Source organism: Sus scrofa, chromosome 7 (assembly GCF_054392235.1).
Source record: "Sus scrofa isolate SSC_HxYL_T2T_F1_AM1 chromosome 7, Sscrofa_HxYL_maternal_Yorkshire_Landrace_v2.0, whole genome shotgun sequence".
NCBI classification, from domain to species: Eukaryota; Metazoa; Chordata; class Mammalia; order Artiodactyla; family Suidae; genus Sus; species Sus scrofa.
Window position 1 is genome coordinate 136,904,252 of NC_139389.1, and position 16,572 is coordinate 136,920,823.

Below are 16,572 nucleotides of genomic sequence, written 5' to 3' on the forward strand. Positions count from 1 at the left end.
CAGGCGTGGTGTCTGATCTGCGTAACGGAGTGGCCAGAACTGGGATCCCTGGCCTTGCTGAGTCCGTCTCTCAGCTGCTCCCCACAGCCGCGGTCTCGCGGGGTCGGCCCCATCCCAGAGCAGGCGCCTGGGAAGGTGTGTCCCCACTGGGCTTCCCCCAGGACTTGAGGGCCGGTGGAGAGGGCTCCCCGCCATCCAGTTGCATGTTGGCATCACAGGATACTCGCACCCCTGCCTCTGAAAATAGCCAGGAAGCTGGGAGTGGCTTCCTGGCTTTGGTGTCCCAGCTAGAGGGACAAGCCATCGGGCGAAGTGTGACCGGACCAGCACCCACTCTGCTTGAACGTCTGGATCATGGCGTCCAGCAGACACAGGCTTCAGAGGGACATCTGCTTGAGTGATCAGAGGCCTTGCTGGAGGCCAGGGCCGTGGGTGGGCCGAGGGTCTCCAGCTTTGGTAGCCCATCCTGACTCGGGGGCATTTCCTCCCAGGGCTGGCACTGTGGTAGACCCGGTGGCCAGAACACAGGCCTACCTCACGTTTGTGGGGGGGGGGTCGGAGTCTGAGACGGCCTTCTGACCGCTCCGCCCACCAGGAAGGTCCTCATGGGCAGAAACACCGGGGAAAAAGCCCCAGCGCTTCATTTCTCAGGTCGGAAGCTGTACGAGGGCATGTGGCTGCTGTAGTCAAGAAATCAACAGTGGCAATGATTTAGCAAAAGAAGAAGAAACAGGAGATCCCTCCTTTAATGCTCAAGGACATGAGCAAAAGAGGGTAAGAGCTAGAATTGCTAATGGAATTTTATTGTTTTAGGTTTTTATTTTTTCCATATTAGTTGATTTACATTGTTCTGTCAATTTCTGCTGTACAGCAAAGCGACCCAGTCATACACACACGCGCGCACGTATGTACACATTCCTTTTCTCACATTATCCTCCGTCGGGTTCCATCACAAGTGACTAGACGTAGTTCCCTGCGCTGCAGATCTCATTGCCTCTCCACTCCTAATGCAATAGTTTGCATCTACTCACCCCGAACTCCCCATCCATCCCACACCTTCCCCTCCCTCTAGGCAACCACAAGTCTCTTCTCCACGTCCAGGAGTTTGTTTCTTTTCTGTAAAAATGTTCATCTGTGCTTTGTATTAGATTCCCGATATAAGCGGTATCATACGGCATTGGTCTTTCTCTTTCCGACTTCCCACACTCAGTACGAGAGTCTATGGTTCATTCCATGTTGCTGCAAATGGCAATATTACGTTCGTTTTTATGGCTGAGGAGTATTCCATTGTGTATACGGACCACATCTTCTTAATCCATTCATCTGTTGATGGACATTTAGGTTGTTTCCAAGTCTGGGCTGTTGTGAATAGTGCTGCAGTGAACATACACGGGTGCATGTGTCTTTTTCAAGGAAAGTTTTGTCCGGATATATACCCGGAGTGGGATTGCTGGGTCCCTGGTAGTTCTATATTTAGGTTTCTGAGGTACCCCCATATTGTTTTCCATAGTGGTTGTACCAGCTTACATTCCCACCACCAGTGCAGGAGGGGTCCCTTTTCTCCACATCTTTTCCAGCATTTGTTGTTTGTGGGCTTATTAATGATGGCCATTCTGACTGGTGAGAGGTGGTACCTCACTGAAGTTTTGATTTGCATTTCTCCAATAATTAGTGATGTTGAAACTTTTTTTTTTTTCATGTGCCCATTGGCCATCTGTACGTCCTCTTTGGAGAAATGACTATTCAGGTCTTCTGCCCATTTTTGATTGGGTTGTTGCTTTTTTGCTGTTGAGCTGTATAAATTGTTTGTATGTTTTGGGGATTAAGCCCTTGTTCGTTGCATCATTTGAAACTATGTTCTGTAGGTTGTCTCTTTTCTTTATGGTTTCCTTTGCTGGGCAAAACTTGTCAGTTGGATTAGTTCTCATTGGTTTATTTGTGTTTTTATTTCTGTTGTCTTGGGAGACTGACCTGAGAAAATATTAGTAAGGTTGACGGCAGAGAATCTTTTGTCTGCATTCTCTTCCAGGAGTTTGATGGTGTCTTGTCTTACGTTTACGTCTGTCAGCCATATGGAGTTTATTTTCATGCCTGGTGGGGGGTGAGATCTAGTCTCACTGATTTGCAGGTGGGCTTCCATTTCTCCCAGCACCGCTTGCTGAAGAGACTTCTCCATTTTCTGTTCTTGCCTCCTTTGTCCAAGATTAATTGACCACAGGTGTCTGGGTTTCTTTCTGGGTTCTCTATTCTGTTCCACTGACCTGTCTGCCTGTTTTTGTACCAGCACCACACTGTTTTGATGACTGTGGCTTTGTAGTAGTGCCCGAGGGAGAGTTATTCCCCCTGCTTGGTTTTTCCCCCCTCAGAATTGCTTCGGCAATTCTGGGTTTTTATGTTCCATGTAAGTGTTGGGGTTGTTTGTTCTAGTTCTGTGAAAAATTGTCATGGGTGATTTGGTAGGGATTGCAATGAATCTGTAGGTGCCTTTGGGGAGTATGGCCATTTTAACAATATACATTCTTCCAGTCCAGGAGCATGGACTATCTTTCCATTTCTTTGAATCCTCTTTAATTTCCTGGATCAATGTTTTATAATTCTCAGCATAGAAGTCTTTCACCTTCCGAGCCAGGTTTACTCCTTAGTATTTACACTTTTGGGGTGTGATTTTAAAAGGTATTTATTTTTGTATTCCTTTTCTAATATTTCGTTGTCAGTATACAGAAGTACAATCACTTTCTGAATGCTAATCTTGTATCCTGCTACTTTTCTGAATCGATGGATTGATTCTAGTAGTTTTTGTGGGGAGTCCCCAGGGTTTTCTATATATAGTATCATGTGATCTGCATTCAGTGACAATTTTACCTCTTCTCTTCCAATCTGGATACCTTTTATTTCCTTCCTTTGTCCGAATGCTGTGCCTGGGAATTCCAATACTGTGAAAGTGGTGAATGAAAGTGGTGAACATGGGCATCCTTGTTTTGTTCCAGATGTTAGCAGGAAGGTTTTCTGCCTTTCTCCACTGGGTATTATACTGGCTGTGGGTTTGTCATAAATGGCCTTGATTATGTTAAGGTGTGTTCCCTCTATACCCACTCTGGTGAGAGTTTTTATCATAAATGGATGTTGGACTTTGTCAAATGCTTTTTCTGCAACTATTGAGAGAATCACGTGGTTTTGGACTTTTCTTTTGTTCATGTGGTGGATGACGTTGATTGATTTGCATGTGTTGAACCATCCTTGTGAACCTGGGATGAATCCCACTTGGTCATGGTGCATGATCTCTTTTTTGCGTTGTTGGATTTGGTTGGCTAATTTTCCTTTTTTTGAGAATTTTTGCATCTATATTCATCAGGGATAGAGGCCTATAATTTTCATTTTTGGTAGCATATTTGTCTGGTTTTGGTATAAGGGTTATGATGACCTCATAGAACGTCTTTAGGTGTGTTCCTTCTTCTTCAAACTTTCAGAAACATTTAAAGATGGGTATAATTTCCTCTTTGTATGTTTGGTAGCATTAACCTGTGAAGCTACCCGGTCTTGGACTTTTGCTTGTAGGGTGTGTTTTCATTGTGTATTCCATTTCATTTCTTGTGATCAGCCTGTTCACTTGATCTATTTCTTCTTGGTTCAGTTTTAGGGGGCTTTAAGTCTCTAGAAAGTTGTCCATTTCTTCTAGGTTATCAGATTTGTTGGCGTATGATTGTTCATCGTATCCTCTTATGGTTTTCTGTATTTCTGTGGTACCCACTGAGGTTTTTCCCTTTCATTTCTTATTTTGTTTCTTTGAGTTCTTTGTGTCCTCTTCTAGGTGAGTCTGGCCAGAGGTTTGTCAAAGAATCAGCTCTTTGTTTTATTGATTTTTTTCTATTGTTTTTGAATCTCTGTTTTATTGATTTCCTCACTGATCTTTATGATTTTCTTCCTTGGCTGACTTTCGGTTTTATTTGTTCTTCGTTGTCTAATTCTTTTAGTGGTTTGTGAAATTGTCAATAAGAGATTTTTCTTCTTTTTGGAGCAAGGCCTGTGTTGCTATGAATTTCCCTCTGAGCACTGCTTTTGCAGCATCCCATGGATTTTGAGAGGTTATGTCTGCATTATCATTTGTCTCAAGGTATTTTATTTTATTTTTTTGTCTTTTGTTGTTGTTGTTGTTGTTGTTGCTATTTCTTGGGCCGCTCCCGCGGCATATGGAGGTTCCCGGGCTAGGGGTTGAATCGGAGCTGTAGCCACCGGCCTACGCCAGAGCCACAGCAACGCTGGATCCGAGCCGCGTCTGCAGCCTACACCACAGCTCACGGCAACGCCGGATCGTTAACCCACTGTGCAAGGGCAGGGACCGAACCCGCAACCTCATGGTTCCTAGTCGGATTCGTTAACCACTGCACCACGACGGGAACTCCTCAAGGTATTTTTTAATTCCCATTTTGATTTCCTTGTTGACCCATTGGTATTTTAGTAGCATGTTGTTTAGTCTCCATGTATTCAGTTTTTTCACATTTCTTTTTCTGTGGTTGATTTCTAGTTTCATGCTACTGTGGTCAGAGAAGATACTTGAAATAATTTCTATACTCTTCAATTTGTTCAGGTCAGCTTTGTGCCCCAACATGTGGTCAATCCTTGAGAATGTTCCGTGTGCTCTTGAAAAGAATGTATATTCTGATTTTTTTTGGGGGGGGGTGTAATGTACTGAAAATGTCAGTTGAGTCTAACTGTTCTATTGTGTCACTTAGGATCTCTGTTGCCGTGGTGATTTTCTGTTTAGAGGATCTGTCCATTGATGTGAGAGGGCTGTTAAAGTCTCCTGCTATGATTGCATTCCCATGTTTCTCCTGTTACCTGTTGGTATTTGTTATATGTATGTGGGTGCTCCTATATTAGGGGAACACTTCATGAAAATTGTAATATCCTCTCCTTGGAAGGATCCCTTAATCATTAAATAGTGTCCTTCTTTGTCTTTCTTTATGGCCTTCATTTTAAGTCTATTTTGTCTGTTACGAGTATTGCAACTTCTGCTTTCCTGTCTTGTCCTTTGGCTTGAAATAGCTTTTCCCATCCCCTTCCGTTCAATCTATATGTATCCTTTGCCTTAAGGTGAGTCTCTTATAGGCAGCATATTTTAGGTTCTTGCTTTTTTATCCAATCTACCACTCTATGTCTTTTTGATTGGAACATCCAGTCCATTGAAACGTAAGGTAAGTATTGATAAATATGTATTTATTGCCATTGTAAACCTTGTTTTCCAGTTGATTCTGTGTATCTCCTTTGTTCCTTTCTCTCTTTCTTTTGGTTGGATGATTTCCTTTTGTTTTATGCTTGTGTCCTCTTCTTTTCTGTTTTTTCTTTTTTTTTTTAAAGGTCATGTTCGGTTTTGATTTGTGGTTGCCCTGTTTTTCAAGTATGTTAACCCCTTCCTATTTCTGCTTGCTTTTGTGTGATAGTCATATAGGCTCAAACACATTCTAAAAGAGTGTCTAAGATTTTCTCAGTTTCACTCCCCACCACATGTTACGATATGAAGTCCTTTTTCAACATCTTCATGTTTGTCCTACTACTTTTACAATAGTCCCCCCCGCTTTGATCTGTATACTGGCTTATTTAAGTAATTCCTTTTCCACTGTGATTTCCTCCATTCTTTTTCTTCTTACTTCTTTTTCATGTAGACGAGGTCTTTCAGCACTTCTTTTAGAATGAGTTTAGTATTTCTGTACTCATTTAGTTTTTATTTGTTGGAGAAAATCTTTATTTCTCCTCTTTGAAATGATATTCTTGCTGGGTAGTATATTCTATGCTGCAAATGTTTCTCTTTTAGAACTTTGAATATATCTTGCCACTCTCTTCTTGCCTGTATTGTTTCTGTAGAGAAAATAGCCGATTGCCTTATGAGGGTTCCCTTGTAATTTGTTTTTCTCTTGCTGCCTTTAGAACCCTCTCTTTAACTTTTGCCACTTTTCTTAGCATACGTCTTGGTGTGGACCTGTTTGGGTTCAACATGTTTGGGGCCCTCTGTGCCTCCTGTATCTTGATATCTGTTTCCTTTAGAGTTGGAACGTTTTCAGCCATAGCTTCTTTAACTATATGGTCAATCCCCTTTCCTTTTTCTTCTCCTTCTGAAATCCCTATTATGCATAGATCGGTCTGCTTTATATTATCCCACAGCTCTCTTATACTGGTTTCATGTTTTTTTCATTTGGTTTTCTGTCTGCTGTGATTGGGTGATTTCCACTCTTCTATCTTCCAAGTCACTAATGCGTTCCTCCGCCTTATTCATTCTGCTCGTGCAGGGCCTTTAACTCAGCTTGCATCTCTGCAAATGAATGTTCTGATTTTTCTTGGCTCCTCCTTATATTTTCTAGTTCCTTTCTGAAGTGATCTGCTTTACTGTTCGTATCCCGTTTTAATTCCTTCATATTCACCCTTAATTCCTTCGGTATTTTCACTACCTCCTTTTTGAACTCAGTGTCTATTAGACTGCAGAGGTCTGTTTCATTGTTTGCTCCTTCATGTGAATCTCCTGTTCTTTTAACGGGGCATGGTTCCCAAGCTTCTTCATTTTGCTCATATTTTTCTTATCCTGTGAGTGGAGGGAAAACAACTACCACAGTCGTGGAGGGCTATGTATCTGCATGAGTGCACCTGAGTATTTTGTGAGGCTTACTATTTACTCTTAGGGTGCTGCATGTGCTTCCAGGGAGATGGAGGCCATGGGCAGGGCTAGTAGCCAGGGCCTGGTTGCTGGACCCTTGGCAGTGGCAAGGACCCGTGGGAAGGTGGTGCCGGCTGCTCCAAGTTGCAGGGTCCTAGGAAGTGACAGTGATCAGGCACACGTAGGCAGCACCCAGAGCATTTGGCAGTGGCAGCAGCAGGGCAGGTGTGTTCTCAGGGGAGTGAGAGCACAGTGAGTGGTACTTGGTTGGCGTGTCCTCCTTGCCAACTCTGAGGTGACTGGGGCCACAGGTTGCGCCTGTTCGCAACCCCTGGTGGTGGTGGGCCACACCCCACTCTGGCGTCTGAGACGACTGCTGTAGTTTGTCCCTATCACTGGTAGCCCATGCAAGTGGTGCCTCACCACCCTTGGCCTGTGACAGAGGCGCCTGCCATCTGAGAGTCCATGCGTGCATGGGGAAATTCCTATGGAGGTCTGCCCTCCCCTCTCGCTCTTCCAGCAACGGCACCTTGCTTCTCCTCCAGGCCTGGCCCTCTTCCCGGGTTCCCTTGGCTGTGGCGTTCTGTTCGCCAGCCCATGGCACACTACTCCCTAGACCCTCAGGCCTTCTCCACACAGCCAACCCTAGTCCTCTCCCTGGAACTGGCCTCTGGAGCCTGATTCTCCACGCCCAGCCCCTGCCTGAGCATCTCAAGCTGTGGTGTCCAGGGCGGTGGTGCAGATGACCTGTGTGGTTCTCTCTCTGCTTTGCCATCCTCAGTCCAGCTGCTGTGCTCTTCTCCATGACTTTGAGGTCCCTCCGTCTTGGCTGATCTCCCCGTTGGTTTGGTAGCTTCCCAGGGTGTGAGTTCCTTTTCTCTTTAGCAGCTCCCTCTCAGCAGCACTATTCCCATCCTGATTCCTTTCTCTCTCTCTCTCCTTTTCCCTTTTGTTCTACCCAGCCATGTGGAGGGTTTCTTGCCCTTTTTGGAGGTTTAAGGTCTTCTGCCAGCTTTCGGTAGTTGTTCTGCGCAAATTGTTCTGCGTGTATGTATTTTTTTGTTTTGTATGTGTGTTTTTGGGAGAGTGACATCTTACTCCTCCACCGTCTCGATCCTTCCCGTTCTAATGAAATTTTAAAAGGGGACAGGGCACCGACTCATGCAATAAATTTCACCTTCAAAGGCCAAAAAAAGAACAAAAGATTCCAGTGCCTGCTGGCCTGTTCCGCCCTCCATCCTAAAGACCCAGAGGAGGCAGCAGGAGGTAAGTTTCTGGGAAATCTCCTGAGTCCCCCACATCCCTGGGAGGACACTGGTCCGGAGGGCCACCAGAGTACCTTTGGCTGCAGGTGACAGAAGGCCTTGTCCTCAAGGGAATGCCAAAGCTGGCTGGCCTCGTCCCAGAGTGAAGAGATAAGGTGGGAGTGTGCTCTGCCCTGAGGATGTGGGGGTGGTGGCCCAGGGGATGTCTCTGCCAGTCCTTCGCATTAGCGGCACAGCTGCTGTGGTTGGAGGCACGAAGCGCCCTCAGAGTACCTGTGGCAGGAAGCAAGGGCAAGGGAAAACTCACTCTCATTGCATCCTGATTTTTGATGCAAGAAGGGGAGCCCCAGCTGCTTCCACACCTCTGTGTCCAGAGCCGTGCCCCATCCACAGCCTTCCCTGACCCAGGAACACTTTCCTCCAGGAGGTCCAGGGGGCTGAACTGCTATATGAGCACCTCATTTTAGCCTCTTCTTTCTACCTGGCTGCTCCTGGGAGCTGCTGCAAGAGATGAGGGTGCATCCTCGGTGGGTTTCCAGTGGTGGGCCAGGAGCTCCTGGGGTTTAGATCCTGAGGGCAGCACCCTGTTGGGAGCAGGGCAGTCCTGTCCCTTCGGTACAATGACCTGCACATTCAGCAACGTCTCAGAGATCACGACACCTCCCCCTCATCCCCCCTTTGCCCTGAGGTTATGGCAAATCAGCCCAAGGTCAATGGTCAGCCAACAGTCCTCAAGAGGGCATCCACTGGTGTGGCAGAGGGGTCGGTCACTCATCCTCGCCGCGCAGAGCAGGGAGAGGAGCTGGACAAACAGCATGGCTGCGTGCATTGTTTGCATGCGTTTGTCTGCTTTGCAGGTCCTATGCCTTTTGGGGCAGCTTGCCAGCTCTCCTCCTGAGGGTGGCCTTGACTTGGAGCTGAGGTTCTTTCCTGCCACTGAGTCCTGCCTCATTGTTCCCACAGATTCCTGCCATCGTAAATTTCTGGCTGATGGAGAAGGGAAGGGAGAAGAGCCAAGTGCCCTCGGAATTCTTGGCCGCCCCCCAGTGACCACCGGTCCTGGCCGGCTCCCCACACCGTGCTGGAGAACACAGTGTCGCTGTCCTGTGCATGAGGTCTCAGGATGGACAGACCAGCCAACATGGCTCTGGAGTAAGAAGACTCCCCCTTGGAAGATTTGGTGTGCCGGCCCCACAGTCACCGACCCCCTGGACTAGCCCATGCGTGGTGAGTTGCTTCTCTGCTGGTGACTCTGCATTTGCTCTGAGCCAGGCTGGCTCCTGTGGTCTCTGTGGTGTGTGGACCTGGCCCACTCCCCCTGGAGCAGGAAGTACCAGGGCCTTCATGCTGCAGAGCTGCAGACACGACCTGGTCCACATTTGCTAGAGCCTTCCTTCGGAAAGGCCGCCCAGATGCCCCGAGCCTCGAGTTCCCTGTCAGTAAAAATACGGACAACAGTGCCCTGCTTCCAGAGGCTGCAGGACTCAAGCAGGAGGTGACGGGCCATGCCCCAGCCTTCCTCCTCTGAGGGAACAGGAGCTGATCCCGGGACAGTCACCTGCCCAGGACACAGAGCTCCACAGTGCGTCACACAGAAAACAGCCAGACGCGCCTGGCGTTTCCTTACCCAAGTCTTTTGACTTTACTCCTTTTGTGCACATTGCTCAGGGCTCTCAGAGTTGGGTTTTGTTTCGGGATCCAATTTCAGTCTCGTCCTTTTAAAGGGCCTGTTGGGCACACTCACGTGTACTCACATGAAGACAGATGTGTTTGGTGTCTATCTTGTTTTGCCTTTTAATGCCATACTTTCCATTTTTCCCTTTTTTTCTTTTCTTTTCCTTCTTAGGGCCACGCCTGTGGCCAGTGGAAGTTCCTGGGCTAGTGGTCGAATCTGGGCTACAGCCGCCAGCCGCCAGCCGCCAGCACAGCCACAGTCGCACCCACTCCAAGCTGCATCTGCAGTCTACACCGCAGCTTTCAGGAACACTGAATCCTTAACCCACTGAGTGATGCCAGGGCTTGCCCCCGCATGCTCATGGGTGCTAGTCGGATTCTGAACCTGCTGAGCCACAACAGGAACTCCAGTGCTTTCCGTTTGTCACCCTCCTAAGGCAGTCTTCCACTCCCAGTCGTCCTCCTTTGCTGCTCTGCGGGTGGAGCGGTCGTCTTCACAAGGAGGGCCTCCTCAGCGTCCTCTGCGCAGCCTCCTCAGGCAGCACGCCTGGCTCTCCGCCAAACGCACCTGAGTGGGCGGGGGGCTCATCCTCTCCCCTTCCTTTCGCGCCTCCCTCCATTCTTTCTTGGATCGACCTATTTACTTTCTGTTCACAATTGCCATGGCTTTTTTGGTGTGAGGACAATTACTAACTAATCTCTTAGTGAGACTCAAAATTAGAACACATCAGTGTTGCCTACAATCGCCAGGCTATGTATTAGGTTGCAGGGTCGATTTGTCCATCGGTCGCAAGATTATTGCTTAAACAACATCTCCCAATTCTGCCCATCACCCGGTACCTGGCAACCACCTTTCCGCCCTGCGTTTACAAATTTGGCTTTTTAAGATTCCAGGTGTCAGTGAGATCGAACAGTATTTGCCTTCCGCTGTCTGATTTAGGTCTCCGAGCGTCATACCTGCAAGGGCCAGCGTGGTGTCACAAATGGAAGGATCTCCTTCTTCTTGGGGCCGAAGAACATTCCTTTGTGTGCACACACCTCCTCTTCTGTGCTCATTTATGTGCAAAAGGACACCTAGGTTGCACCCTCATCTTCGGTGGCCTTTATTCCTGGAGGACAGGTGGGTGCTGCATGAGCTCCCGGACGCCTCCCTTCCCTCGAGTGTCCTGCAGACCTGATCCCTGCTCCTGGCATTGAGTGTGGCTGCCAGGCCGTTGAAAATGCCCATCTTCCCTCTTGGTGATGATTTGGTAGTTTTGAACGCCGCCCAAGTCAATGCTTCCAAAATTAACTACCAAAGTTGATAGACTAGAAAAAATATTGTAAGACGGACATCAAAAAGTCCACCCTGAGATCAGGTCGTACTATCCGCGATCCTGCTCTTGAATCGAAGTCTGCGTGTCTGACGCACAGTGAGGAGCAGAGAAGGGTTTAGGCAGCGCCAAGCAAGGGGAAGGTGGCTCATGCTCAAGACCCTGAACTTGCGGATGGAAGGCGTTTGGGGGGAGACGTTTTAGGGCAGAATTTGCTGCAGGGTGCGACTTTGTGACCTTCCTCGGGTCGGTCGGGGGGGGGAGGTAACAGCGTGGTGGTCCAGGAATCTGGGGCATCGGCCTTCTGGTGCCAGCCGGACTGGGGTCGTCGTGCTCGAGCTCGGCCTGGAGCGACTGTCCTCCACCTGCTGGCCTTGGCTCCCGCAGAAGGACTCGAAGGTGTACGGCGATGCGAATCCCTTGAGGGGAACCCGAGCCTTTCGTTTCCTGGCTGCTCCTCCTCCGTTTCTGCATTCCCTTCCTTAGGAACGGCTCGAACCTGCCTTTCGGAACTCAGGGAAGGGCAAGTCTGAAGCCTTTTTCCTGCTAATAAGAACTGGGGACAGAGAAGCCTCGGGGAGGCCCCCCGGGTCCTGCCTGGCTTCACTCCCCCTTTCTCTGATACGCCTTGATCTTGAGGGCAGCAGGTGTTGGACAAGAAAGGGCATGACGTTTTGGACAGAGAGGTTCATGGTGTTAGGTGGACGCAGTTTCAGACCCGCACCCTGGACCTTAAACACTCAGGTCCCTAAGGTAGAAATGAACTGTGTAACGGGGCCTCCAAGCCCGCTTCGCAGAACCTGGGGGAAGCAAACTTCAATTCTGGAAGCAGCCTGCTGTCGGGCATCCCCAGGGTCCAGGACGACCGACAGTGAACCTCAGATGCTCCAGGCCACGCCCACCGCTCCACCCAGCTCGCCCGCGACCCATCCCATGGGCCTCTTGCGTTGCTTTCACGGTTCATTTTCATTTGTGTTTCTGTCTGCTGTTTTCAATGAGCGATTTCCATGAGTCTGTCTTCCAGGCCGTTTATTCCTTCCTGTGCGTCATTCACTCTGCCACTCAAAGCTTTTAACTCACCTTTTGCCTCGGCCAATGAATTTTCTAATTCTTTTGCTCCGCCGCATGGCTTCCAGTTCCTTCTTCCAGTGCTTTGCATTTCTGTCGGTCATTTTTCCGAATCCCTCCAGTACTTGGACTACCTCCCGTTGAACCTGGTGTCCGCAGACGGAAGAAGTCTGCTCCATCGCTAGCTCCTTCTGGGGAACTCTCTCGGTGTTTTTATGGGAGTGCGTCCTCCGCTTTTTCATCTTGCTTCTATTTCTCTTAGTTTGTAAGTTTAGGAGAAGCAATTATGTGCTGTGGTCTTGGAGGGTGTTCTGTTTTTTTAAATACGTGGGAAGGTCGGTCTGTGTGTGGCTTGTGTGGGTTTCAGATCCTGTGGCGTGAGGGCTGCCTTTGGTCTGGAGGTGTGCTGTCTCCCTCCTCAGTGTGTGTGGGTCATTATCCCCTTGATGGGGGGGTGCAGGTGTGCAGCCCCTTGTGCTCTGGGGAAAACGGGGACGGGGGTGTTGCTCGGTCCTGGGACCCTCAGTGGCAGCAGTGGTGGCGCTCCGAGGAAGGTGGGGGCAGTGACCCTCGCCTGCCAGTGGGACCCTCAGTGGAGGCAGTGGGCTGCATCTGCCTGTGGCGTCTAAGGTGGTAAAGGCAGCTCGCACCCGGCCCGGGGCGTCTGCAAGCAGTGCCCCCACCACGGAGAGCCAGGGCGTGACGAGAGGAGCCCCTGCGGGGGTCCCGCCCTCCCCTCTCAGGCCCCCGACCAGCGGCGCCCTCTCTCTCGGGCGGGAGGTCAAAGAGACCTCAGGTGGTCTCCGTGCAGGCAGCCCCGGTCCCGCCCCAGACCTGACTCCCGAAGCCCGAGGAGCAGCACCCAGGCGCCTCCCGCCCCACTGGTCGAGTGCCTCTTGCAGCGGTGCCTACAAAGCGGGCGGGTCTTTCCCAGCAGCGCTCCCTCTGCGAACTGGCGGCTGCCCTCCCTTCCAAGCCTCCGAGGCCTCCCGTCTGTCCCAGCGGGTCTCCCTGTGGGGAGGGCCTCCCCAGGGTGCAGAAGCCCTTCCTCGTCCAGGGCCCTCCCAGTTCCCCTCTCGGTCGTCTTCCCTTGGCTGCGCCCAGGGACAGGGAGCTTTTCCTGTCCGCTGGGGGAGCGGGAGTCTTCTGCCGGGTCCGGGACATGACCCGTGAGTGTGGCTCCACAGGGAGATGCAGTTTTGATGTGCTCGGGCGAGCAAGTGAGCACCACGTCCTGCCCGCCACCGTCTCGGCGGAGTCCCTGTTTTGTTTCTGAAAGCTCCCCACGTGTGCGATCTCCCCTGATGTCCGTCTTTCTCGGTCTGACTTACTTCACTGGGCATGAGGATCCCTCGTGGCTTCCACGCTGCTGCCAGTGGCGTCATCTGGTCCTTCTTCGTGGCTGGGCAGCATCGTGCGGGGCTCATGCACCGCATCGTCCTGACCCACTCGTCTGGGTGTGGACATTTAGGTTGCTTCCCTGTCCTGGCTGTTGTGACCAGGGCTGCTAAGAGCACTGGGGTAGAAGCGCCTTTCCAAATTAACGTTTTTATTTTTTTTTGCCTGAATGCCCAGAAACGGGACTGCCGGGTCGTGTGGTACCTCTCGTTCTTCTCTTTCGGAGGGAGTTCCGGACTGTTTCCCGCAGGGGCCGCGCCGCTGCTCCCACCGCCCCCCAGCTCTGGTGATTTGTGGTCCTTTTGGTGATGGACCTTCTGACAGGTGTGAGGTGGCCGTTTTCCCTTATGTACATTTTGGATTCGGGGGGTTACGTAAGTTTTCCCAATTGCATAAGAAAATGCAAGTTTCCATGAACCAATTCTCCCCTTCACTTTTGCACAAACTCTGGGGCGATAAAGAGAAACTGCTGAGTGGGGAGCTGTGCCTGGAAGGAGGCGGCCTCTGCCCCTGGGGGTTTCTGTGGCTCGGCCCCTTCCTGCCTCCTCCAGCCTGCTGGGCTGTGGACCTCAGGGCCGGCTGCCTTCCTTCCCTGGCAGGCGGGGCCCTGGGGAGCCCCGCCAGGCGTCTTCTGCAGCCCGTCCCTGCCTCACTCCCAGGAGCCCAGCCCAGGACACAGCACTGCCCCTCGGGCTCAGATGCAGTGGCCCCGTGCAGTGTCCCCTGGGCTGCGTCTGCGCCGTGCGGAGAGGCTTACCGGACCCTCTCACCTCTGTGTCTCTTTGACCCCTTCCTGCCGCCCTGCTGGCTCTGCGTTGCTGTCAGCGTTTGCTGGGAGCTTACACCCTGCCTGCTCTCCCAGACCCAGCTGCCAGCAGGGGGGCAGCCCTTTTGAGGTGCCGGGGCCGCTTGCTCCCCTCGTCCCGCCACACACCACACGCCCCCGTGGTGCTGCCTCCAAACGGGTTCACTCTGAATGGTTTTTTGTCTGTGTCAGAGCCTTTTCAATTGCGTCTTGCTGGATAACGTCTGTCTTTCTTCAGATGATTTTAATTTCCAACCGCCCGTGTTAGGCATGTGGAGTATTGGTGGAATACGTGTGTATACGCACGTGTCCATGTGTGTTCAATATGCGTGTGCACACTGCAGGTGACAGAAGACGCCGTCAGCTTTTCTTACGACGAAACGCGCATGGCGTTCATTCAATAAGGAGGACGCCGGGGACAGTCCCACGTCTGTGCGTGCGGGAAATGCATCCGAGTGCCAGCTGCTGGTTCGGAGGGCATGGCATTTTCGGATCAGGAGTTCCCGTTGTGGCTCAGAGGGAACGAACCCGACTAGTGTCCATGAGGAGGCGGTTCAATCCCTGGCCTCGCTCAGTGGGTTAAGGGTCTGGCGTGGCTGTGAGCTGTGGTGCAGGCCTGTGGCCATAGCTCTGATTCAGCCCTAGCCCGGGAGCTTCCATCCATATGCCGCCGGGTAGGCCATAAAAAGAAAAATAAGAAAGATTCTTGGGTCATGTTTTCTCTCCAACAGGGTTTTATAAGCACTATATATGTGTGTATTTTAAGGAATCAGGCCAGGCGTCCCCTCTTACCCACGGTCTGATCTCTGTAAGGTGCTGCCTCTGCTTATTTATTTATTTATTTATTTGCTGCCTCTGCTTATTTTGAAGTCAAGTAACTCCCACAATATATGTTAGTTTGTGACTGCTCTGGCCATTTTTTTTTTTTTTTTTCCTTGGGGATTTTAGGAAATTGCTAGGCTGTTGCTTGGATCTGCATCTCGGAACACTGGCCCCGGACTCCTGGCTGCCTCCGCCTGCGCCTGGTGGCGTGGCCGGCATCACACTCCTGGGGGTGTCCTTCCTGGAGGAGGAGAGCAGTGTGGTGAGTGTGGGCGGGATGTGGGTTTCCCTGTGGAGCAGGGGCTCCGGACTCGGGGGGCCCACTGCGCTGCGGCGAGGGGCAGGGAGGAAGGCGTGGGGCTGTGTTGGCCCTCAGACTGGGCAGGGCTGTGGGGTTTTGGATGGATTGGACGTGGGGGCACGAGTGTGTGTCCGGAGCATCTGTGGGTGTGCCGAGCTCCCAGGGAAGGGGCACAGGGCGCGTGCGGCCAGTGGTGGCGAGCTCTGTCCTGGCTGCCCCCACCTGGGAGCTGTCACGGCAGGTGGTGGGTGTGGGGTTGCAGCCCAGGGGTTCGGTGGTAGAGCTTTCTCTTTGAGTCTCATCAGCCCGGATGTGGCATTTAAGCCAGAGGACCAGGGACACCTGTGGGGAGGTAGAAGGCACGTGTGGTCTGAGGCCTGGCCTTGCCAGCAGCAGGGGCAAGAGGGAGCAGAGGAGACGGCGGGGAACTTCCAGGGAGGACAGCGTCAGAGAGCAGATGCCTGGGAGGCCAGAGGTGTGCCAGGCGGAGCAGAGGCCACTTGTTCCAGAATCTTTGCTCAAAACCACAACTCATGTGGGATCCAGCCTGGGGGTCACAGGCCCCGTGACCACTGTGCCTTAAACTCACCTGCTCTGAGAAACTCGAGGCACGTTTCTAACTCCAGAAGGCACCCGATGGGCTTGAAGACGCAGGGAGCCGACGTGAAGCGTTTGTCAACGCCAAGGGCCTGGCTGGTGGGCAGTCGGCACCAAGGCTGGCCCTGGACACAATGTGCCCGTTTGGAGAGCTGGAAACCGTTTCTGCAGCTCCAAGGCCCTGCTGTGCCAGCCAGCTGGGGCCTCAGGGCTGTGCGCTCAGCCGCACAGGCACGGAGGCTTCAGGTCGGCCGGCAGGACGCCCCCACGTCGGTGTGACAGGGCTACGTGCCAGCACAGTGAGGCTGACGGTGTTCTTGGCGTTGCTGAGCGGAGCAGAGAAGGAGGTCCTCGGGGGGAAAGGAGGCAGAGAGAGTGAGGCCCTCAGCGAGACACAGACACACGTCCTTGTCATCCTTGTGAGATGTATGTCGTGGCCGTCTAATGAGTCCCGCTGTGTTTACGGTCTCCTTCGACAAAGTCTTGCGTTTATGTATCTTGAGACCGTACAGTAATGCAGCCTGCAAGATGTCAAGAGAGTTAACCATTCCCAGTTCCGGGCGTCCCCTGCTGGTGCTGAGGTGCGGCCCCGGCGCTGTTGCTGCTGTGGAGCAGGTTCAACCCCTGCCCGGAAACTGCCTGCCACGGACGCGGCCCAGCAACAGCAACCACAACAAGACGTGTGA